Here is a 23,981-nt window from a genome sequence, read left to right on the forward strand (position 1 = left end):
TTGTCATCAAAAAATGACACATTATGAAAGCAAAATGCTCATGCCAGACACACACTTTGTACTTCAATTTTAATTCATAGAGAGTGAAACTAAATGACTGCAGAGTCACATCTAATTGATCTTGGTTCTATCCATAAAAAAAGTTTTTATGAATTTATTAATAAACCTGCATTTTTTTACCGGATGTTATTTTATCTGCAATGAAACATACATCTTTAATTAAAGAAACATTAAACACAAAGGCAAAAGTTCATGAACTCTTTGCAGCAGATTTATGGGGTATCATAGACAATCCTGATTCAGAAATATGTCCTACACCCAGCCTACAGACATCCCGGGTAATACTGTGGTATGCAAAATATAGTTAATAAATGGCATTCAGACATGTGTTTCTTGCACCAAACAGCTGCTGGTAGAATATGTTAAAAGATGTTAGCCTCTCTCCAGCTTGACATCAATCTGAGCTGACCCCAAGATGCATGGATCGATGCATGGATCTTAAATGAAGCACACTATCTCACAAACTTGAAACTCAAAACATTGCAACTAAAATAGTTAAACATGCAAGAAGCTCTGCCCCCACACTACAAAATTACTATGTCTGAGGTGGTTGCAGAGACTTGGGGGGGGGGGGGGGGCGGCAAAAAATGAGAAGTTATGTACCTATCATAACGTTCCATGTTAGTTGTCTTCTTCTCGCCTTCTTTCTTGCTGGATGGATTTGGAGCCGATCCTCGGCTCCGACTCGGCTTATACCAAAGCTCGAGAGCTATTTTTACCGGCTCGAGGTAATCCTGTATCAAACAATGCTAAGCGCTAACTACCCAGATCTCGTTTGATAGCTAACACTATAGCAGTTCTGTCCCCAGAACAAAGGAGAGAGAGGCATACCCATATAGATAGCCATCCCAAGAAAAGGATAACCACTGGAGACCATACTGGGCAAAAAGGAAGGCCCCGTAGGATCCTATCGGTCTGTCCAGGCTAGGGGGTTGGAGGGCGGGACGCAAGAAAGAAGGCGAGAAGAAGACAACTAACATGGAACGTTATGGTAGGTACATAACTTCTCAATGTTAAGTTGTCAATCTCGCCTTCATTCTTGCTGGATGGGACCGCATCCCTAGCACCTCAAACCTGGGTGGCTCATCGGAACAAACTCTTGAGGACAGTGGAACCAAAGTTAACTCAGCTTCTGGAGGCCATGTCCAATTTGTAATGAGAAATAAAAGTATGGGGAGAGGCCCATGTGGCTGCCGCACAAACTGAATCTAAAGGCAACCTGTCCTGAAAGGCTATTGACGTAGCTAAGGCTCTAGTTGAATGGGCTCTAGGTTTTGAAGGAAGCTTTTGACGCCTCAGTTCATATATGAAAGTGATGACAGAGGCCAACCATCTAGAAAGGGTTACTTTGGAAACTGGAAGGCCTTTCTTCCCTTCAGCATAAGATAGGAAGTGCTGCTCAGATTTCCTAAATTGCTTGGTTCTATCCAGGTAGTAACGGAGTTGGCGATGAACATCCAAGAAATGCAACTTTTGTTCCGCTCTGTTGGAATAATTAGGGAAGAAAACTGGGAAATCGATAGTCTGGTTTAGATTTGCCTCAGAAGATATCTTGGGTAAAAAAGAGGGGTTAGTTCTGAGGGACACTCTATCTTTATGGAAAACCAGATAAGGAGGACGAACGCAAAGGGCGTGAAGTTCTGAGATTCTCCTCGCAGAAATTATGGCCACTAGAAACAAAGTCTTCCATGAAAGTAACTTCAAAGAACAGGAAGCCGCAGGTTCAAAGGGAGGGAGAATCAAGGAGGTTAAAACTAGATTCAAATCCCACTACGGTGGGGGATGTCTGACCGGGGGCTTAAGTAAAAAGATACCTTTAAGGAAGGCTTTACAAAGTTTATGAGATTATTATAATAGAGGAGTCTGACAGGCCAACATGAAAATTTGAAATGGCCGCTAACTGGACTCTGATAGTGGACGAAGAAGATCCTGATTGAAAAAGTTCGGCCAAAAAGTCCAGGACCGATTGGATAGGAGCCACAAATGGGTCTATGTTCCTAGACTTTGCCCAGAAGGAAAAACGTTTCCATTTGCTGGCATAAATCCTCCTGGTAGAAGATTTGTGAGAAGCTAAAATGATGTCACGCACCGAATGGGAGATAAAGGGAAGCCTGGCTAAGGTTGGAAGTGGAGCAACCAAGCTGTGAGGTTGAGAGAGGGGAGGGATTGGTGCAGCTTGCCCGACTGATGGGTCAAGAGATCTGGAACTGGGTCCAGATGCCAGGGCTGCTCCAAGAGGTAACGATGCAGGAACGGAAACCAGATTTGTCGAGGCCAGTACGGAGCAATGAGGATCATTGTGGATCTCAAGGTGGTAGCTTTCTGAATCAACTGAGTGATTAATGGAAAAGAGGGGAAAGCGTACAGGAGACCCCGGGGCCAATCGTAGACTAGAACGTCTCTGGGGGAGTGGCCAGGAAGAGAGTGAAAAATTCGTGGCACTTGCTGTGCTGGGGTGTTGCGAAAAGATCGCAGCAAGGCTGACCCCATTTTCCGAAAATTTTCTACACTACTGACTGCTTGAGAGACCACTCATGCGGTATGAAAATAGCTCTGCTCAGCCTGTCCGCTATGATGTTGGACTTCCCGGGGATATGCGTTGCTATCAGAAACCGCTGAGAGGAGATCACCCATTGCCAAAGTCTGAGTGCTTCTTGACATAAGGGATAGGACTTGGTTCCACCCTGCTTGTTGATGTACCACACTACGGACATATTGTCCGTCTGAACTGCAATCGTCCCAATGGGAAGAGAGTCCTGAAGGGCTTGCAACGCTAAAAGTACTGCTCTCATCTCCAGGACATTTATGTGCAGGTGGCACTCAAAAGGTTGCCAAGTGCCCTGGACCGTCCTGCCCTGAAAATGCCCCCCCCCCACCCGATTAGGGAGGCATCCGTTGTCACTGTAGCAACTGGGGGGGGGGGGAGAACAAAGGGTCTGCCCTGAATCACTTGAAGGGAGACCATCCACCAAAACAGGTGTTTCTTGCATGATTGGGTTATTAAAATGTGTGACATCGGGAGCTGCTGGAAGGACCACTGAGAGAAGAGCATCCACTGAAGGAGTCGCATGTGGAAGCGAGCTAAGGGAAGTAACGTAATGGCAGCTGCCATGAGACCTATAGTCTTCAGTACAAACTTGGCCTGGATTTTGTTGTTCTGAAGAAGGATATGAACATGTTCGCAAATTTCTGAGCCTCTTTGTGCCGTTAGTTTTGCGGATAGTTCGACTGTGTCTAATATGGTGCCTATGAAGGTAATCGACTGACAAGGCGACAAAGCAGACTTTTCGAAATTTATGGAGATACCTAGCTCTTCGCAAATCTGAATGGTGTAATCTCTGGACTGAATAAGTTGACACCTGCTGGTGGCGGTAAGGAGCCAGTCATCCAGATATGGAAACACCAGGAATCCTTGATGCCTCAGATGAGCCGTAACCACTGCCATACATTTGGTGAACACTTGGGGCGCTGTAGTGAGACCAAAGGGCAGGGCCCTGAATTGGCAGTGACTGGCCCCCAGCCGGAAGCGGAAAAACCTCCTGGAGCGCCTGTGCATTTTGATGTGGTAGTACGCATCCTGAAGATCTATAGAGCACATCCAATGGTCCTGGCCCAAAAAGGGTAGAATGGACTGTAGAGTGACCATCCGGAACTTCGTTCTTTGAACAGACTTGTTCAGTCTGCTGAGATCCAAAATTGGTCTCCAGTCCCCTGTCTTTTTTGGTACCAAAAAGAACTTGGGAGTAGATTCCGGATCCTTGCTGGTCTGCTGGGACTGGTTGGATGGCCCTTTTTCTTAGCAGTTTTGAGATTTCTAATACTGCTTGTTCCCTTAGACTGGGTGGAACATCTGGAAGTGACCTTTTTGGCTGTTCTGAGGTGTGGACAAAGGGAATTTTTTAACCCTCGGATATGATCGACCGTACCCATCTGTCTTTAGTGAGGGAAAGCCAGGCTTTTGGGTACAGTGATAATCTCCCCCCGACTGCCTCCGAAGGCGGACAGTCGGGCAGCTTCTCAGGGATGCTGGAAGGGTTGGCCAGAGACAGCTTCTCTGCTACCCTGATTCTGCGGACCCCCTCTGCCCCTGGGGCAGCGTCTGTTATTGTTCCCCCCCCCGCCTCTAGAGGGGAACTCACCTCATGCGTCCGGCGCGACTCCCTGTGGTTTGCGGAACCACATTTTTCCACCTTTCTGAACTTTAGGGTATGGTCTTGATGGGGTGGAAATACGGACTCCCACAGCAGAGAGAGTCTTGCCTTCTTGTTCGCATCTGGTCAAAGGTTCTTCACCTGAGATCCAAACAACGCCAAACCATCAAAGGGAGAGTTGGTGAAGGATGCCTTAAAGGGGTCAGCAAAGTTACAAAGCCGCATCCAGGCATGACGTCTTAAGGCCATGCCTGTGCCTGCAGCCCTACTCGCCCCATCGGCCGCATAAGAAATAAGCCGCATGGAGGAGTTAACAATCGAGTTTAGGGTTGCCAGCTGGGAGTTGAAATTGTCCTGAGACCCCGCAGCTGTTGGATCCTGTAGGGTATCACCCATTTCTTTGAGCAAGTCTCTTTGAAGGCGGGTGAAATGACATAAGTAATTCAGCGACTGCATGGTAAAGGTCGCTGAAGAAAACATCCGCTTGCCGTACCTATCCATGGTCCTAGATTCCTTATTAGGAGGATGGAGAGGTACTGAAGGATCGGCCAGTTCCTTCTTAGTAGCTGCTGCCACCACCATGGCATCAACAGGGACACCCCTTGGTCAAAAACTGTTTATCAGAAGGGGCTGTAACAAATTTTGAAGGCCTCCGTGGGGTAGGTTCCATCGGGTCAGGGGCTGTCCATGCCTTCCTGGCCACCACTTCCATAAGGGGGTCAAAGGGTGGAGACACCCAGGAGGTGGAAGGGCGAGAACCAAATGCCTCTAGGTAGACCGACTCATCCTCGGAAGGATTGAGGGTAGACCAGTTCCACCTCTGCTTGAGGATCTCAAGGATGTCAGAAAAGGAGACATCCTCAGAAGGGGATCGTGGGGACCCTTCCGACTCATCCAAGTTGGTGTCAGATGTGATGGACTCAGGGGAGTCCACATGCTTCCTCTTACATTTCCTCTTCCGAGGGGGCTCCCCTGATGGATCAGGGGAGGCCTCAGAAGAGGAGGATGCTCCCAATGGGGGCCCCTGAGGCGTAGGATCTCTGCGGTCAGGGTCAAGAGGATGGGTAGAGACAGTAGCAGGCACTACAGTGGGAGGAGCTGAGGGAGCCGACCGAGGAGCAGGCACAGGGGCCAGCACACTCCTCATGACCTCAAAAGCACCCCTATCAGGCAGGGAAGAAGGTCCCCGCTCCGAAGAGATAAGGACCCCACCCGGCACCGAGAGGGATGGCTCCGAGGCTGATGTCAGAGCCGAACTCACCTGCGCCGAGGCTCTGAGAGGGAGAACGGGGTCGGACAAGGGTCCGATGCCACTCGCCCCCTCGGAGCTGACGAGGGAGTCACGGCGCCCGGACCCCTCCAAGGATGGCACCATAGAAGAAATCGGAGCCGACGACGGAGCCGAAATGGGTGGTATCGGCTCCGACGTGTCAACGGTCCCGGCTCCCACAAACTCCGGCTCCGAACTCAGAGGAAGAGTCGGAGGAGGAATTGACGATGGAATAGGGATAGCCACTATCTGTTGAGAAGGGCTATGAAGCATCTGGGCCAGTGCCTGCGACTTAAGGAGTCTGCTAACCACCCTCTCGAGGTCATGGTCCGAAAGCCTGGAAGACCGAGAGGAATGGGACCGATGGCTGTGCTCTGAAAGCAAAGGAGATCTCGGAGCCGAATGGACAGACTCCAAAGAAGGGGACCTGGAGCGCTTACGACTCGAAGACGGTTCCGATGTAACTATCGGAGCTGACTGAGTTTTTGAAGCCTCGGCTCCAGCCAGAGCCGATGCAGAAGCAGAAGTAGCGCCACTGGTCGGAGGCTCTGTACTCGGAGCTGATGATTTAGTGGGCTTAGAAGGTTTGCCCGACGAGGACTTGGCCAGGGAACCCTCGGGCTTCAACAAGCCTCTCAAAATCAACTTGTTTCTGTGTTCCTGCAGGACTCTTGGACTGAATGCATGGCAGACAGAACAAGAGTCCTGCAGGTGCAGAGGGCCTAGGCAATAAACACAAGAAGTGTGACCGTGTGTCAGAGACATTTTCAGACAGCACGAGTCACACTTCTTGAAGCCTGAGACCTTGAACTCCTTAGACATCTTGTGGTAAAACACACCCAAACACACACACACACACCACACTAAAGAAAACTTAGTCCAGTCACTTCACCACATCGAAGACTAAGATTAAAATAATTAAACTGACAATTTAAATGAAGACAAAACTAGAGTACAAACTTGGCCCGAAGGCCTGATAATATGAGGAGAATGGTAGGACCGGAGGATAGAAAAAACAGACCCAAAAGGGGACTATATAAGGCGGGTTACTCTAAAAGGGTAAAGGGGAAATAAACGTACACTAACCCTGAAAATAAAATGGAAAAACCTTACCAGAAAACTGCTTCTGAAAAAAATTTTACCAGAGAGCCGGCAAAAACGCAACCTCGCAGCTAAGCGGCAAACAAGATCTGGGTAGTTAGCGCCTAGCATTGTGGGATACAGGGTTACCTCGAGCCGGTAAAAATAGCTCTCAAGTTTTGGTATAAGCAGAGTCGGAACCAAGGATCGGCTCCAAACCCATCCAGCAAGAATGAAGGCGAGATTGACAACTTAACATTTATCTTTTCCCTTTACACCTGACCATGGAGTCAGCATTCAACATAATTTACAACAGAACAGCCATCACACTAAAGTGTCAACAGTACTAGTTGTTTATCTGAGACAAACAAAGGAAAAGGGGAGTACTTGTATTAATAGTTAGAAGAGCTCCAATAGTGGTAGAAGAAGAAACAAAAACAAAACGGCAGATATATAGTAGTAAGGGGCTACTGGCAAGGGAGGAGGATTACAATGGCATATATTTATATTTCACCTAAAACTGCTACAATGAAGCTTAAGAAAATTCTGGGAGAAATAATCAGCTTTCAGCAGGGAATATTACTTATAGGTAGGGACTGAAATTTGATTTGCAACACTGAGGATGAATCTGGGGGGGCTGAGAAGGGAAAACAGAAGAAAACAGCATTGATTTTTGAAGAAATATATGAAAAGAAGTTATGTACTCACCATAACATTCCATCTGTGTTGTTGATTCTCATTCGTTTTCAACCTGAGGGACCTGGATCTGGCCACGGATCCGACTCAGCTGCATACTTTAGCTGCGGATCCAAACTGCAAGCTCCTATAATGCCTCTGTCTCCCTCCTCCCCTCTGATCAAGTTTGTTGCAGAAAACAGCAGCATCCCAAAGTAAAAGAATATGCACATAACAAACTGGCATAACCACAAAAGGTCTAACAAGGGAAAAACAAACCAAAGGAGGTGGAGCTAAGACTCTTCCATCCGGTCCATTAAGCAGCCCACACAAGGCAGGGGGAAGGAGTGAAGGACTGTTGAAGAGAAATGCGAATCAACAACACAGATGGAACATTATGGTGAGTACATAACTTCTTTATCTGATGATGTTGTTTTCATTTGATCTTCAACCTGAGGGACAGAGTTCCCAGCTACCAATAAACCCTGGGAGGTCCTCATGGAAGGATGTTCTAAAGCACGGCTGAGCCAAAGGATGCTCTGCCTCTGGAAAGAAGATCCAATTTATAATGGGAGATAAATGTGTGCGGAGATGCCCAGGTAGCTGCACAGCAGATATCATCTAAGGAGACCTTTGACCAAAAGGCAGCAGAAGTCACAACAGACCTGGTGGAATACGCCCGGACATCCCTGGAGGAGATTAGCCTTTGGATCAATAGGCCAAGGAGATGCATGCGGAAATCCAACAAGCAATAGTACCTTTAGAAACTGGCTTACCAAGATAAGGTTTCGAAAAAGACACAAAGAATTGATCAGACTTACGAAAAGATTTTGTTTTATGCAAATAAAAACGCAGTTGCCTATGAACCTCGAGTAAGTGCAACTTGTACTCTCCCTTATTCTGGAAATTTGGAAAGAAAACTGGCAAACTGATGACCTGGTTAACATTAGACTCTGATGCCATCTTCGGTAGAAAAGATAGATTAGTCTTCAATGACACCTTATCTTTATGGAATACCATATAAGGGGACTTGACAGATCAAGCTTGAATCTCAGAAACCCTCTCGGCTGTGGTAATTGCAACTAAAAAAGCCATCTTCCATGACAAACTGCAAGTCAGCCATGGCCACTGGTTCAAAAGGAGGAGAAACCAGGGCCTGCAACACCAAGGTGAGATCCCAAGAGGGCACTGGGTCCTTAACCGGAGGCCTGAGGAGGAAAGTACCTTTCAAAAAGGCTTTACAAAGCTTGGAAGAAGCCAAATAAGCCGTATTCTCACCTATGTGAAAGTTAGAAATTGTTGCCAATTGTACCTTAACTGTAGAGAAACTAGTGCCATAATTAAAAATATCCGCCAAAAACTCCAAAATGGCCAGAACTGGGGCAGTGAAAGGATGCAGGTCATGCTGAAAAGCCCAGATTGAGAAACACTTCCATTTACTCAGATAAATGTTCCTTGTAGAAGATTTGTGAGCCGCTACCAAGATCTGCTTGACAAAAGAAGACAGCCCAGGAGTCCTCACTATCATGGGAACTGGAGCAGCCAAGCCGTGAGCTTCAGGCTGACTAAGTCTGGGTAAGGAATTCTGGAGGGCTGTGTGATCAGATCCAGAACCGGATCTAGTGTCCAAGGTGGATACACTGCATAAGACTACAGAGAGGGGAACCAAATTTGATGAGGCCAGAAAGGGGCAATAAGGATCACTGAGCTCCCCAGCAGTTGAGCTTTCTGAATAAACTTGGATATCAGAGGAAGCAGAGGGTAAGCATACAGTAGATCAGAGGGCCAAGCATGAACTAGAGCTTCTCTGAGGGGCTCCCCAGGAGAGGGGTTCAGAGCAAAATACTCGAAGCACTTTGCATTGGAAGGAGAGGTGAAGAGATTGCGCAAGGCCGAACCCACTTTAGAAAGATCTGTTCCTCTACTGAAGGATCCAAAGACCACACGTAAGGCATCAGAATAGACCTGCTGAGCTTGTCCGTTAGAATGTTGGACCTCCCCGGAATGTGCACTGTCACCAGAAAATGGCCCACTCCGACAATCTCAATGGCTTCATGACAAAGAGATAAGATCTTGTCCCCCCCTTGTTTGTTGATGTACTGGATTACTGACATATTGTCTGTCTGTATGGCATGTAGCGCTTGCAACGCCAGAAGCACCGCCCTCATCTCCAGGACAGTGATATGCAGATTGGTCTCCGAGGAAGACCACATGCTTAGACCATCCTTCCTGTGCACTGCCCTCCCCACACAAGCAGGGAGGCAGCCGTGGTCATCATGATCATGGAGTAGGTAAGAAAAAATGGACAACCCTGAAGGAGGTCCAGGGACTGAGGCCACCAAAGAAGGGAGTCCTTGCAAGCAAGTGACAATGAAACTGGATGTGACAAGGGAAGATCTAGCAAGGACCACTGAACAGCTAAGGTCCATTGAAGAATCCTCATATTAAGGCATGCTGTCTGAATTAGAATGGTCATAGCTGACATGGACTCCAAAGCCCGAAGAACTGAATCTGCTGGGGGAAGTTTGGCTTGAAAAATGTAACTCAGATGATGTCGGAGCGGAAGTAGTCTGTCTGGAGGTAGAAACACCTTGCTCTAGGTAGTGTCTATTTGGGGTCTAATGAAGTCGAGAAACTGCACTGGTGCTAGCTGAGATTTGTTGAGGTTTATTGTTATGCCCATGTATTGGGCAGTCTAGAAAGAAGATCCCTGGCTTGAATAAGTCAATATCTGGAGGGAGCGGAAAGAAGCCAATTGTTCAGGTAGGGAAAGACCTGAAACCCCTGCAACAGCAGGTGAGCAGCCACTACTGCCATCACTTTGGTGAACACCTGGGCGGTGGTGGTGAGCCCAAAGGGGAGAGCTCTGAACTGAAAATGACTTGACTCCCAGCTCCGAGATCGCCTGTTCATCTTGATATGATAGTATGCATCTTGGAGGTCCACCGAGCACATCCACTCATTTATCTGCAGGAAGGGCAGAATGGACTGAAGGGTGGCTATCCCAAATTTCATCTTGGCAACCAACAGATTCAGGGTTGAAAGATCCAGAATGGGTCTTAAGTCCCTCGTTTTCTTTGGTACCAAAAAGAACCTGGAATATATGCCTAATCTAGATTTGTCTGGAGGGACGGGTTGGATGACTTATTTTTCCAGCAGCTTGGAAACATCTATGGCTGCCTGCTCCCACTGCACAGGTGGAATGTCCGGGAGGTGTTTGGGAAGGATTGGGAACTGAAGAAAGGGGATTGAGTACCCTCTGGATATTATCTGCAAAACCCAACGATTGTTTGTTATTGACTCCCAGGCTGCTGGGTGCAGGGATAGGTGTCCCCCAACTGCCTCCAGAGGCAAGCAGTTAAGCAACCCTTAAGGGCTGCTGAAAGGGGTCTGTCCAGGAATGGATCCCGAGACCCCTGGTTCCTTTGGCCCCCTCTGCCACGGGGCTGGTGTCTGTTATATCCCTCTTTGCCTCTGGGGGAAGGAAAGTCCTGAGCATCCTGGGAAGAGCCTTGCGATTTCCGCAACCACATCTTCTTTACCCCATACTGATTCCTAGAGAAGGATCGTTGCAAGGTGGGGAAGTGGATCCCAATGGCAGAAAGTCTTCCCATCCTTCTCGCTCTGGACCAAGGTATCTCAAACTGTTTTACCAAACAGGGTGGAACCATCAAAGAGAGCATTTGTAAATGACTCCTTGAAGTGCTCAAAGAAAGCACAAAGTGGGAGTCAGGTGTGACACCTGATGCTTACGCCTGTCCCGGCCTCATTAGAGGCACCTTCCACAGCATATGATAGGAGCCTCATGGAAATATTCAATATCGATGTAAGGGTAGCCATACAGGAGGAGAACACCTTCTCCTTCTCTGTTGACATGGATCCTGTGGCAGACTCTGCGACCTCTTTGATCAGGTCTCTCTCCAGTCTGATAACTTGTGACAAATAGTTCAGCGCATGTAAGGCAAAAGTGGCTGAGGCATAAGCCCACTTCCTGAAACAGCCCATGGCCCGAGACTTCCTGTCTGGAGGACGGACTGTAGAGCTCTCTTGTGTGAGAAGCTCTTTCTTGGTGGCCGCCGCAACCACCATGGCATCAACCGGGGGATCCCTTGGACCAATGCTGCATATCTGAGGGGGCACTGAGTAATTTGTCCGGGAGCTTGGGATAGACTCAACCGTATCCGGTTCCCTCCATGCCCTAGAGGAAATCAGATCCACAAGGGGATCCATGGGAGGGGACACCCAGGAGGTAGAGTGCACTGTGCCAAATGCCTCCGGGAATACAGACTCATCTGGGATGGGCTTCCAGGTAGACCACCCACCGCGTTGATGCAGGATTTTCATGATGTCTACAAAGGAGACGTCCTCAGGGGGGTGATCAGGGGGCACCCACCCCTTTCTCCAAGTCAGTATCTTCTGTGAGGGAGTCCAGTGGGAAGTCCAACTGCCTCCTCTTGCACATCTGCTTCTGAGGGGGCTCCTCAGGGGGAAATTCCAGGGATGACTTGAAAGCCCCTGGGAGTCCCTGAGGGGGCAGGATGGCAGAATTTGGCCAGAAAAAGGGGGAGCCACGATGGACTCCAAGGATGATCATGTCAAGGGTTTCGAAGGGGCCAAGTGGACCCTCTCCACCACATTGAAAGCAGAAGGCAAAAGAATCCCAGAAGCTGGGATGACCAGGGCAAGATCTGCCACCCCCTGCGCCAAGGGACGAGCTAGAGTGGAGCCTTCCAATACTGAAACTCCGAGAAGAGATGACTCCGAAGGCCTTGAAGTCAATGCTATCCCTCAGATCAGACACCCAGACTTCAGCTCCGATAGCTGGGGCCGATCCACTCAGAGCAACAGTCGGTGTTGAGGTACGTGGAACCATCGGTTCAGACCCCTCACAACCGGGGAACCTCGGACTCAACGGCTCCAAAACCAGAGGTCAGATCAGAGAAGGAGTAATTGGTAAGGAGGAGGACTATATGCCCCAGCCCTAGAGGGGGAAAGGAGGAGGTAGGACTCCCAAATGAATCTGGGCTCGGATGAATTCCTGCACCAGCCTGTCCACCTCAGCTTCCAACAAACTCCAAGAGAACCAGATGGAAGAGGCCACAGACCTGGGCCTGGAGTGGTGCCAGGGAGAAGCCATAAAGGGAGATTGGGCCAGAGTGACCTCTGGCTGCATGGAGAAGCAAGGCAACCAGAACAGAGGGGAACCTGGGCTCAGATCCATGTGGGATTTGGCCAGGGGCATGACCGAGGAAGCACAGTTGGGGGTCCACTTTCTAGGCCAATCCCGCTTCTTATGGCGATGTTTCTCTCCATCCCTGGCCTGATTGGCGGGAGGATGAGTCCCAGAGGCTGGGGTTGAGGAAGATGAAGTGGAGGCTTCAGAAGAAGGAGGGGGAAGGAGGCCTTTAAGAATAAGCTTACTCCTCCTGTTGATCAATGCATGGGAGTTGAAGCCCACACAGATCGAGCAGGAGGTGTCCAGGTGTGGAACATCCAGGCATACTATGCAGAGTGTGGTCATCAGAAGGGAGTAGTTTATGGCTACACTCTGCACATTTCCTAAACCCTGGCTTGGGGGTTTCAGCCATGGCTACAAGAAAACGGACAGACACACACATGCTCACAGAAAGGAGAAATAGCGAGATAGCAAAGCAAAGGGTTCCTTTTTTTTTTTTTTTTTGTACAGGACCGACGCCTAAGTGCAAAAAGGGGTAGGGTGAAAAGACAGTGAGAAAGAGAGAGAGAGATACGAGATGAAAGAAGCAAAAAAAACTTTCACTCACCCACTGAGGCAACTCAGAGCTTAAGGATCATGCTGCTGTTTGAATGCACGACAAATGAGATCTGAGGGGAGGAGGGAGACAGGGGCATTATGGTTAGGGGAGAAGCTTGAATCCGAAGCTGAAGTATGTGGCCGAGTCGGATCCATGGACGGATATGAGTCCCTCAGGTTGAAGATCAAATGAGAACATCAACATCAAATAATTTGGTAGAAAAGATGTGAATTCAGTAGTAGGAGTTTAGAGGGAATTTACATATTTCCCAAGATACAAAAACTGGGCTGCACAAATTATACTTCACAGGAACATGTGCATTTAATTAAAAGTTTTGATATGCATCTAATAACTATTTCAGATCACATGCCAATTGTAGTGGTCCCTACGCTGGGTCAATAATCAAGGTGCCTCAATCTTCACCACTGAAATCGGTGAGGGACAGCCACTAGGAGCAAAAATCGATACACAAAGAATTTTCAGATGCAGCTCTCTGTACCAAGTACAATTTCCCTTATAAGCACACAGGGAGCACACTCCAGACCTGAGGGCTGGACTCTCTCTCTCTCTCCAGGCCCTAAACAAGACTCCACACTGACCACTTGGGAGCTCTGTGTCCCTGTTCCCAGTACTGTTTGAATGCACGACAAATGAGATCTGAGGGGAGGAGGGAGACAGGGGCATTATGGTTAGGGGAGAAGCTAGAAATATTTAATAATAAATAATAAAATAGAAAACATGAGAATCTATCTAGTTACAATAAGCACCAGAGTTTCAGTCACAGGAGATATAAAAATTACACAGTTGGATAGAGTCAAACACACACTTGGATATGTGATTTTCACTCACACACACACACACACACACACACACACACACACACACACACACACACACATGGGAAAGGCTGGCACAGATTTACCAGCTGTGCCCACTTTGCCCAGACTATGAGGTAATTATGCTGCCTCCAGTCAGCTACTCTAAGGCTCTTACAAGAGTACCCAATTACACTGAGTAAAGTTAATAATAATACAAATGGTAGTTTGACCAATTCAGCAAGGCTTTCAGGAGCAGCCACAGTGTCACTTAAATAAGCATAAGTACTCTCAAGATGTTAAAAGTATTCTCTAAAGGACCAATCACAATGAAAGGTATAGAAATATTTAATAATAAATAATAAAATAGAAAACATGAGAATCTATCTAGTTACAATAAGCACCAGAGTTTCAGTCACAGGAGATATAAAAATTACACAGTTGGATAGAGTCAAACAGACGCAGAAAAACAATACTTAACTAATCTCACTATATTTTCCTGACTAAAGAATTAATGTTCCCTGGTTACTTACTAAAGCAAGGCAAGATGATTACTGCTGAGTTGCTTACTACAGCAAGGCAAAATGAGGTATGTCGTTGTGTGAGATATCTGTGATGGATCTTTACTGTCAGGTCCCAAAGTGCTGCTGTGAGAGTTCTGGAATATCTCTCACTAATATCTAAAAAATCATTTCAGTGCTGGTTATAAAATGACATCACATCTGGTCACCTGACTCTGGTACAATACACACCCACAGCTAAATCATTTCAGTGCTGGTTATAAAATGACATCACATCTGGTCACCTGACTCTGGTACAATACACACCCACAGCTTTGCTAAGATCTGTTGCAGCATCTGAAAGCTATGAAACAATTTCAAAAACTTCCACCCTTCCAGGGTAGCAATTAGTTCACCCCTAAGGACAATGCAGTAAGATTCCCAAGTCCTGGTTTTCCCAGACATTTTTGTCTCTGGCTGCAATTAGACCTGCAAGATAAAATCTTTATGGCCTAAACCAACCCATTTAATTTTCAACATATTTTCAAAATTAGCTGGACTGAGATTACCCTCTTCCCTTCCAGAATTCTTTGTTAAAACCTATACATTTAATCTGTTATAATAACACCATCGGACATGCATGTATATCTCTTTTCTGTCCAGCACGACCCACTGTTGATGCATTTTTAACATAAACATCTGTAGAAATTAGTGCACTAGTCAAATGACATATTTACAAAATTCCAGTTAGCTATGCTGGCATATGTTACACATGCACTTCATTACTCTCACTGGCAAAGATGGCACTATCTAATATCATCACACCAATAACAACTAAATTAAAAATGCAGGGTAATGAAATAAAAATGAGACACTGTTACTTCCCACCTAATGGTTAAAAACATAAGAATTTGAGGAATGGGTAGGGGAAATTTGACAGTTATTAAAAAATACGGAAATTTCTTGATAAGTTATAGGTAGTGAATGGGATAAAATGAAAATGGAGTTTAAAAATGTGGTAGAAATAAAATAGAGAGCTATGGTTACGAAGTACATGCATTATTTAGAAGGGCTGATAAAGGGGAATCTCAAAGAACAAGAAAAGGTGCTAAATAGAAAATACGGGAGTATTTGGACAATATGAAAGAGCTGAAAAAAATATTTTTTGATAACTCCAGAGCACAAAACTTTTTGCACAATAGCTTAGGCTACAGAACATAGAAAGGGCTGTTGACAAACTTAGGGAGCCTATAACAAGAAAAATAACCAGAAATCCTGCACAGGTATTAGCGATATTTCAGAAATGTTATGAAAATTGGTATAAAGCAGAGGAATATGGAAATCAAGAAAACATAAGTGGAAATACTTATGGAAGACTTAATTATGCCTAGGTGAGAGGTAGATGGGGCTCAACAACTAAAAGTCAAAATGAGATAAAAAGTATGACGTATAACCAACTTGCAGGAAAGCCTCCAGGAACACACAGTATTCCTGTGGAAGACTGGAAGTTAAGACAGAAGAAAGTGATGAATATCTAGAAGATTTTAACAAAAATGAGGGGAGTCATCAGCATCTTGGAAGAAAGCTATGGTGGCTGTATTACTCAAAGACATTAAAGACCCATCAGACCCAGCTTCATATAGACCCATTTCAATTTTAACCCATGGTTATACAGTATTTATGTCTACACTAGATAAAAGAATGGCAAAGGTGTTGTCAAACCTGATAGATATGGATTGATGTGGTTTTGTGGAGGGGAGGCATACATTTGACAATATTAACAGAAAGTACAGTTGTGTACCTACCATAAATGTAGATGTTCGAGTGTATTCACTGTTGCAGTCATTACACTTGGGTTATCCTGCTGGCAGGCTACGCGCAGTTGGCCTGAATTCCAAAGTCCTGGTCCGGCGTCGGTTGCTGTCACCTCTTCCCTGATGTCAGTGCGCCAGGGGTATATAAGATGCAGGCCAAAACCATTTTCTTCAGTTTTTCTTGCCCCAGATGTCAGGTGTCCCCAAAAGGGTAGGCTAAAAACATTGCTTATAAAAAAGCATGCACTAACATGAACATTACCTTCATCTACAAGCAAATACATCACATAGGTTGTATAGAATAGAGAAGTACAGATAAGTCCCAGCAAAGAAAGGGGGATGGTGGGTGGGTAACCTGGACTGCAACAGTGAATACACTCAACCATCTACATTTATGGTAGGTACACAACTGTACTATGTTCATCATGTTTCACTGTTGCAGTCATTACACTTGGGTTGAATCCCAAAGCTGAGGTTGGGTGGCTGGGTCTAAATAGAATTAGCAGTGGCAAAGCCTGCTCTGGATTTAGAGTAAAGAGGTAAGTGGTAGTGCTTTGTAGAAGTGTGCACCGAAGTCCAAGTTGCAGCCTCCAAAATATCCTTGGTTGGTACTCCTCTGAGGAAGGCTGCTGAGGTGGCTGCTGCCCTGGTCGAATGTGGCCTAATGCCCTTAGGCACTGATTTGCCATGTTGTGAACAGCTGAAACAAATGCAGTGTCCTATCCATTTTGAAATAGTCTGCTTTGAGATAGCTTTTCCTTGTGATCCTGCAGCATATGCCACTAAAAGTTGCTCAGTCTTTCTGAAAGCTTTAGTTTTGTCCAAGTAGAAGCGTAGCTGTCTGTGTATGTCCAAAAAATGCAGAAGTCTCTCCCCTTTATTATGTGGATTTGAATAAAAAGTAGGCAAATGAATTGTTTGATTAAGAGCCAACACTGGATACTACCTTAGGTATAAATGTTGGGTTCGTCATTAGAGAAACCCTGTCCGGATGGAAAATGATAAAAGCTTCCACAGCCATTAATGCCTGTAACTCTGAGACTCTTCTTGCTGAAGTTATTGCTAGGAGCAGAGCTGTTTTCCATGATAAGAATTTTATCTCGGCTGTACTGGCTGGCTCAAAATGAGGCAGTGTGAGCTTTTCCAAGACAAAATTGAGGTCTCATGTAGGTATCGGTGCTCTCCTTGGGGGTCTTATGTTTTTGGCCCCTCTGAGGTACTGCCTTAGCAGTGGATGTGAAAAAATAGGTGGTTCCATATTGTAATGAGCTGAAATGGCACAGGCATGGATCTTAATTCATGAGAAGGATAGGCCTTTGCCCAGCATCTCAGTTAGGTATTGTAAAATCTGAGGAATATTTGGAACAAGCGCGTCAATTCCTTGTGCCCGGTTCCAAGCACAGAATCTTTTCCATTTTTCTGCATAAGATTTTCTGGTGCTGGGCCTTCTGGCCTCCAAAATAACATCCATAACTGCTTTAGAGAGAGGTGTGTTTATATTATTCACCATGCAGCCAGATTTAAGGTTCTGAGTTGGCTGTGCAGGATCTGATTGTTTTGTTGGGTCAGTAGATGAGGAATTTGAGGTAAAGTCCAGGCCGGGCCTTGAGACAAGCTCTTTAGGATTGGGTACCAGTGCTGGCATGGCCAGTCTGGGGCAATCAGTATCATTTTTGGCTTCTCTTGTCTGACCTTTAGGAGTACCTTGGGGAGTAGAGGCAGTGGGGGAAAGGCATATACTGTAAGGTTTTTCCAGCTGAATGATAGAGCATCTACCTTCCATGCTTGTTTGTGATAAGTCCTTGTTCAGAATCTCTGTAGTTGGCAGTTGTGAGGGGAGGCAAATAGATCTATGTCTGGGCATCCCCGTTTCCTTGTTATCATGCTGAAGACTTGGGGATCTAGTTTCCACTCGTGAGGGTCCATGAGGTTTCTGCTTAGTTCGTCTGCCAGAGTATTTGTCTTTCCTGGCAGGAATTGTGCTTGCAGATGCACTTGATAAGTCAATGATGTGTTCCACAAAGTCATGGCTTGCCTGCAGAGGGGGTAGGAATGTGTGCCCCCTTGCTTGTTTATGTACCACATGACTGTAGTATTGTCCGTCTTTATCAACAGTTGTCCTGGATGGAGTAGATCCTTGAAGGCTGTCAGGGCATTCTGTACAGCTAGCATCTCTTTTTGGTTGATATGAAGATGCATTTGGCTTGCGGGCCACATGCCCTGAATACATTTTCCTGCCATGTGGGCCCCCCAGGCATAATCCGATGCATCTGTTGTTAGTGTCTGCCTGGCTGTGGGTAAAGTGAATGGCTGTCCCTTGTTGTGGTGACAGGCCAGTACCCACCACCGAAACACCTGTTGCAGGCAGGGAATGAGGGTAATTAATGTTTCCAGGCTGTGGCAATGTTGATTCCAGACACTTTTTAGATACCATTGTAGCTTCCTCATATTGCAGTCTTGCATATGGAATTAGCAGAATGCAGGATGCCATGAAGCCCAAAGCCTGCAGAATTTTTCTTGCAGATAACTGGGTCTTTGTTGCCATCTTTTCGAAGTAAGAAGTCAGTTGCCTTTTGTTTGTCTTTTGTTTGTCTGGCGTGAGATAAGCCATCTGGGCAGTTGTATTTAAGCTTGCACCCAGGAATATTATCTCTTGAGAGGGTACTAATTTTGATTTCTTTTTGTTTACTGTGTACCCTAGGCAAATTAGTAATCTTTTTACAAATGCCAGATGCTTTAGTAGAATGTCCTTGCTCTCTGCTTGAATAAGGCAGTCGTCCAAGTAGGGATATATTTGGATTCCTCTTTGTCTGCAAAACGCAATTACTGGTGCCAGGCATTTTGTGAAGACCCTGGGCGCAGCAGATAAGCCAAAGGGCAGTGCAGAGAATTGGTAGTGTATTGAGCCAACTATGAATCTGAGGTATCTTCTGCAAGATTGTCTGATTGGGACATGCAGGTATGCCTCTTTGAGGTCCAAAGTTACGAGCCAAGCCTTCTTGCCCAGCATGGGCAGAAGTTGCTGCAGTGTCAATATTTTGAATTTTGGAATGTCCAGAAAAGTGTTTAGAAAAGACAGGTCCAGTATTGGTCTCCAGGCTTTGTCCTTTCTGGGTACCAAGAAAAGTCTTGAGTAAAATCCTTGTCCCTGTTCCTGCTGTGGTACTCGCTGAATAGCCCTCATGTCCATGAGAGATGAAATTTGCTTTTGTGCCTCTGCCCACTGATTGTGTGGCAGATCTGGCATACCTTTTGTCTTTGCAAGGGTGTGAAAGTGGAACATGTAGCCCTGAGAAACAATATTCAAGACCCATTTGTCCTGGGTGATCATGTACCAATTTTGTGAAAAAAGTGCTAGCTTTCCCCCTAAGGGTGCTGCCAAAAGATAAGTGCTTGGCATTGGCAGTGGAAAGTCATTGGGACTGTTTTCTATATGGCTGTGATTTTTCTTCTCCGCTTTTGGAGGTAGAAGCACCCCATTGTTTAGACCTGTATGAGCCTTGGGGCTGAGATCTGCCTCTACGGTGTCTGTACCTGCCTCTTTGTGGCCTGTCTGACACTGGAAAGGACCAATTCTTAGAAGGCCAGTTTCTGCTAAATCTGGGTGGCTGAACCTGTAAAAAATCCTTTACTGTCTGCATAGATTTCGCTTTATCCTCCATTTTCTTTAACACCTCTTCTGCCTTAACACCAAACAAAGTATCATGCTGTAATGGAGCATCCAAAAATTTTGCTTTAACATGATCAGGCAGATTCTGTTCCTTTAACCAAGCATGCCTTCGAATGACAAAGCCTGTAACAGCGGCCTTGCAAGAGGCCTCCAGTGAATCAAACCCACATTGCAAAGTATGCTTTCCCACTTTTTCAGCTGCATACAATAAATCCTGCATTTCCTTGTTTTCAGAATATTCAGAATTTGTCAACATTTTCTGTTTTAGCAGTGACATTAAGTATTGCTGATATTTAAGCATATGAAACTGACAATTTAAAGCCCTTACAGCCAAGGTAGCAGAGGTGTAAACTTTTTTCCCCCATCTGTCCAGTGCTCTAGAATCCCTATCAGAAGGGACAGGGTGTTTTGCAGTGGAAGCCTTGACCCCTTTGGGACCCTGAGATAAACTTTCTGGGTCAGCAGCAAGGTTTTTATATAGAAATTTATGTGAATCTGGAACCTTGTAGTACCTGTCTGGCTTAACAGGTGCAGGGGGTAAAGAGTCTGGAGACAGACCGGACTCTGAAAATACACCATCTACAATGTCTAATACAGGTGGAATAGCAAGAGGTGCTGAGGCAGTAAAAGAAAATCTCTGAGCCTTTTCTTAGATTCTGAATAATCTTGGCTCTCCCAGTGGAAATGCTCCCTCATGGTGTGCAGGGTTTCTCCAAAAGAATAGTCCTCAGGAGGAGAGGCTGAAGAGATAGATTCTTCAGCATCAGAGTCCTCATAGGGAGGAAGACAGTATCCCTGTTCTGAAGAGGAGTCAGATGAAATAGAAACCTGGTCAGAGGAATCATATTCAGTGTTTTGTCTAGGCCTCTTATCAGGAGGGGGATGGGAACCCCTGATCAAAGTAATTAGGTCTTCGGCCATTTTGAGCATCTGTTTCTTAGGCATGGAAGTCTGTCCAGGAGAATGCTGTACTTGTTTCTTTGTCTTTAAAGCTGTTTTAGTCTTTGCCTTGGAAGCTGAGGTTGGCTTGATATATAACTGTGTAGGTCTGAAAACACCCTCAGAAGCCGATGCCTGCTCAGCGGCTCCGGACCCATCTGAGGGAATAGTTTTCAAAAGGCCCAATACCTTGAGTATCCAGAGGCCTAGCTGTCTCCACGTGGGAGTCGGAGGCGGCCTGTGGCTCTGAGGTAGCGGGTGCCAGGGGCTGGGAAAGCGTCTCACTGAGAACCAGCGAACCGGCGACTGGCCTAGCGGAGGTTTCGTCATTGGTTTTGGACCTCAGATGCCTATCCTTTTCTTTTTCCTTGCGCTTTTTATGAACTCTGGTCGTCAGCTGTTCCGACTGCATTATATAGTTAAACCTTCGGCCAAAGTAATGAAAGGCAAAAGCATACCGACGCTTAATAGTGCATTGGTTAAATCTAGCACAAAACCGACAACTAGCAACGTCGTGGTCAGGGCCTAGGCAAGGAATACAGTAAGAATGAAAATCCTTATGAGGTATTTGCTTCCCACAAGAAATACAATTGTTAACTTTTTCTGACATCGGTCTGGAGCAAGAAAAAAGTTTCCCCAATGGGGTACATAGCTTTATTGAAGACTTCGGATCTGAAATTCAATTTAGAAAATCTCAGGAGTCGGCCAACCGGCAGTTGCGAACTGCTTTTGCTTCGGGCACCGCACGGCAAGAAAGACTGAAGAAAATGGCATCAGCTGCATCTTATATACCCCTGGCACACTGACGTCAGGGAAGAGGCGACAGCAACCGATGCCGGATCAGGACTTTGGAATTCAGGCCGACTGTGGGTAGCCTGCCAGCAGGATAACCTAAGTGTAATGACTGCAACAGTGAAACACGATGAACATCAATGATGATACAGAGGGGAGCTAAATGTAAGAAAATACTGCTGCTGTTGGTGGATCTTAATGTAGAGAAAGCACTCGACAGAGTAAGCCCAGATTTTATGAGTACGGCAATGGAAGCATTTGCATTCCCTGACACAAGGTTAATTAAGAGGATATACAACAGATCAGAGGCAAGAATTAAAGAGGGAGGGTTTGTTTCTGATACACTGTGTTTGAAGAGACGTGCCAGGCAGGAGAATCCTTTTTCCCTTCTGTTATTTGCTTTATATTTACAGCCACTGGCAAGGAAGATAAGCAGTGGCAGATTTAGGCTTTGGTGCTGGGGCGAGTGCCTCCCCCTTTTGCTATCTTGATTTACGATCATGTGCAGTAAAAGCATGGTTAAAAAACAAAAAGGCTTAGAAAATCTTCCTGTTGGTTCCACTGATGCTACTGCATAATTTTGAAGTAAGCTATGCACATGTCAAAGTCCGTGGATATTGGCTGATGCTAGCCATGGCTATAGTAATACCAGTAGCATCTAATATCTTCTGTGGGTATAATGGGCAAGGGAATCACACACTTTCTACAGACTTATCGGAATCTGTCCTCGGCTGACTTGTCAGCTGAAACAAAAACACTTATTCAACTACAAAAGCAGAAAATAAAGAAACAAGGTTGTTTCAGAATTATGTTTTGCAGTGCACCACTGGTCCTGGCTACATGTGCATCTTATTGGCTGCTATCTGTAGCCATATCGAAGTACAGATTCAGTGGGTATACTATGATTGGGTGTAAAGCATGTAATCACCCAAAATGCAGTTTGTTGTTGCACTTGCCAACAATACATTATGTGGAGGAATTATACATTTCAACTGCCTCAGTTTCTTCAAGACATCCCCGATTTTGACTCATATTTCTTCCATTCCTCGTAAACTATTTTATTTTCTGGTAAATCCATGACAGTCACTGAGGATTAGAGTAAATGTGTAATGCCAGTCATTTGAGTTTCATATTTCTTATTGACCAGAAATGTCTGACTGAAGTTACAGGTGTCAAGCCAAGTACATATTTTGACTTAAAGTAGTGTGTGTGTGTGTGTGTGTGTGTGTGTGTGTGTGTGTGTGTGTGTGTGTGTGTGTGCTTGTGTTGTTTGTGTGTGTGTGTGTGTGTGTGTGTGTGTGTGTATGTGTGTGTGTGTGTGTGTGTGTGTGTGTGTGCGATCATATGTGCGAGTGTGAATGTGCGATTGCAAGTAAGTACATGTACATTGTTTTTGCAGAAAGAATAACTCACAGCTTCCCAGATTTTACAAAACATTCTTGACTTTTTTCTGATATTTTGACCTATTTCTTCCACTCTCAGATCTTCGCTTTCAGAAAAGGTAGAACCATTACTCAAAACTGGAATTCACCCTTGCTAGTGTGTCATTACCAAAATCAAGGACTATAACAAGGGAACTGCCATAAAAGTCACGAGGCATGTTTTCTTAAATGTACTTATTGTCACACGTCATAAAAAATTGGGATGATTATAAAAATAAGTGCAGCAAATGGGGGCAAACAGGTCATTAAATTCAAACGACAAGCTTGGATTGACAAGTGACAGCTAAGGTTCAATGCTGGGAAAAGAATGGTCCTGCTTATTGGAATCAATAACCCTAATAGACTATATAAGTTGAGATGGACACAGCTTTAAGTCTCAGAACATCAACAAGATTTAGCTGGTAACAAAGGGTACTGAACCAGAATTTTGCAGAATGTCCGGATTTTTCCCTCCTATTATTCTTCATTGTCTTCTATGCTTGTGTGGTTTTCTGGTAAGTCATAACAGTTGCAGTCATTAAGTAATCAGAGGCATATGACTTTCAGCCATTATATCCTTCAGAGCACAAGCTATGCAAAACCTGTTATTTTAGCAACTTTCTAAGTGCTGAGATCTCCGCCTCTTACCTCTAGAATCTGAGATAAATCCTGAAATAATCAGAGCCATTTTTTTAAATATTAGTACTATTAACTTTACACGTTGATAGAATAGGATAATGTTAAGTAACATGCTTTTCCTGCAGGAAAAGAAGTCTATCATTAATTATCCTTATTTACTAAGTATAATTCACTTTTTCTCCTATAATCACCCGTCTTAGGAGGTTTTTAGAGGGACAGAGCAAAATTTTGAAACAAAATCAGGGATAACTGAGATCTGCATATAAGAGAAATTCTTAAAACTTGTCCGCCCCACACAATTATTTTTAGCTTTGTCCAGAATTCTTGAGCAAAGGAAGTGCAAGGTGTAATTAAGGGATCCATGGTTTGCCTTTGGCTATG

General features: G+C 45.4%; 1 protein-coding gene across 3 annotated transcripts in view; it reads right to left on the reverse strand.

The window, feature by feature from the left end:
• The window catches only part of IFT20 (intraflagellar transport 20), a 304,459-nt gene that overhangs the window by 129,390 nt on the left and 151,088 nt on the right, over positions 1 to 23,981 (reverse strand). The window lies entirely within an intron of this gene.

The sequence above is a fragment of the Protopterus annectens genome, chromosome 13.part0, assembly GCF_019279795.1.
Source record: "Protopterus annectens isolate FY-2018-M chromosome 13.part0, PAN1.0, whole genome shotgun sequence".
In the NCBI taxonomy this organism is placed as follows: domain Eukaryota; kingdom Metazoa; phylum Chordata; order Ceratodontiformes; family Protopteridae; genus Protopterus; species Protopterus annectens.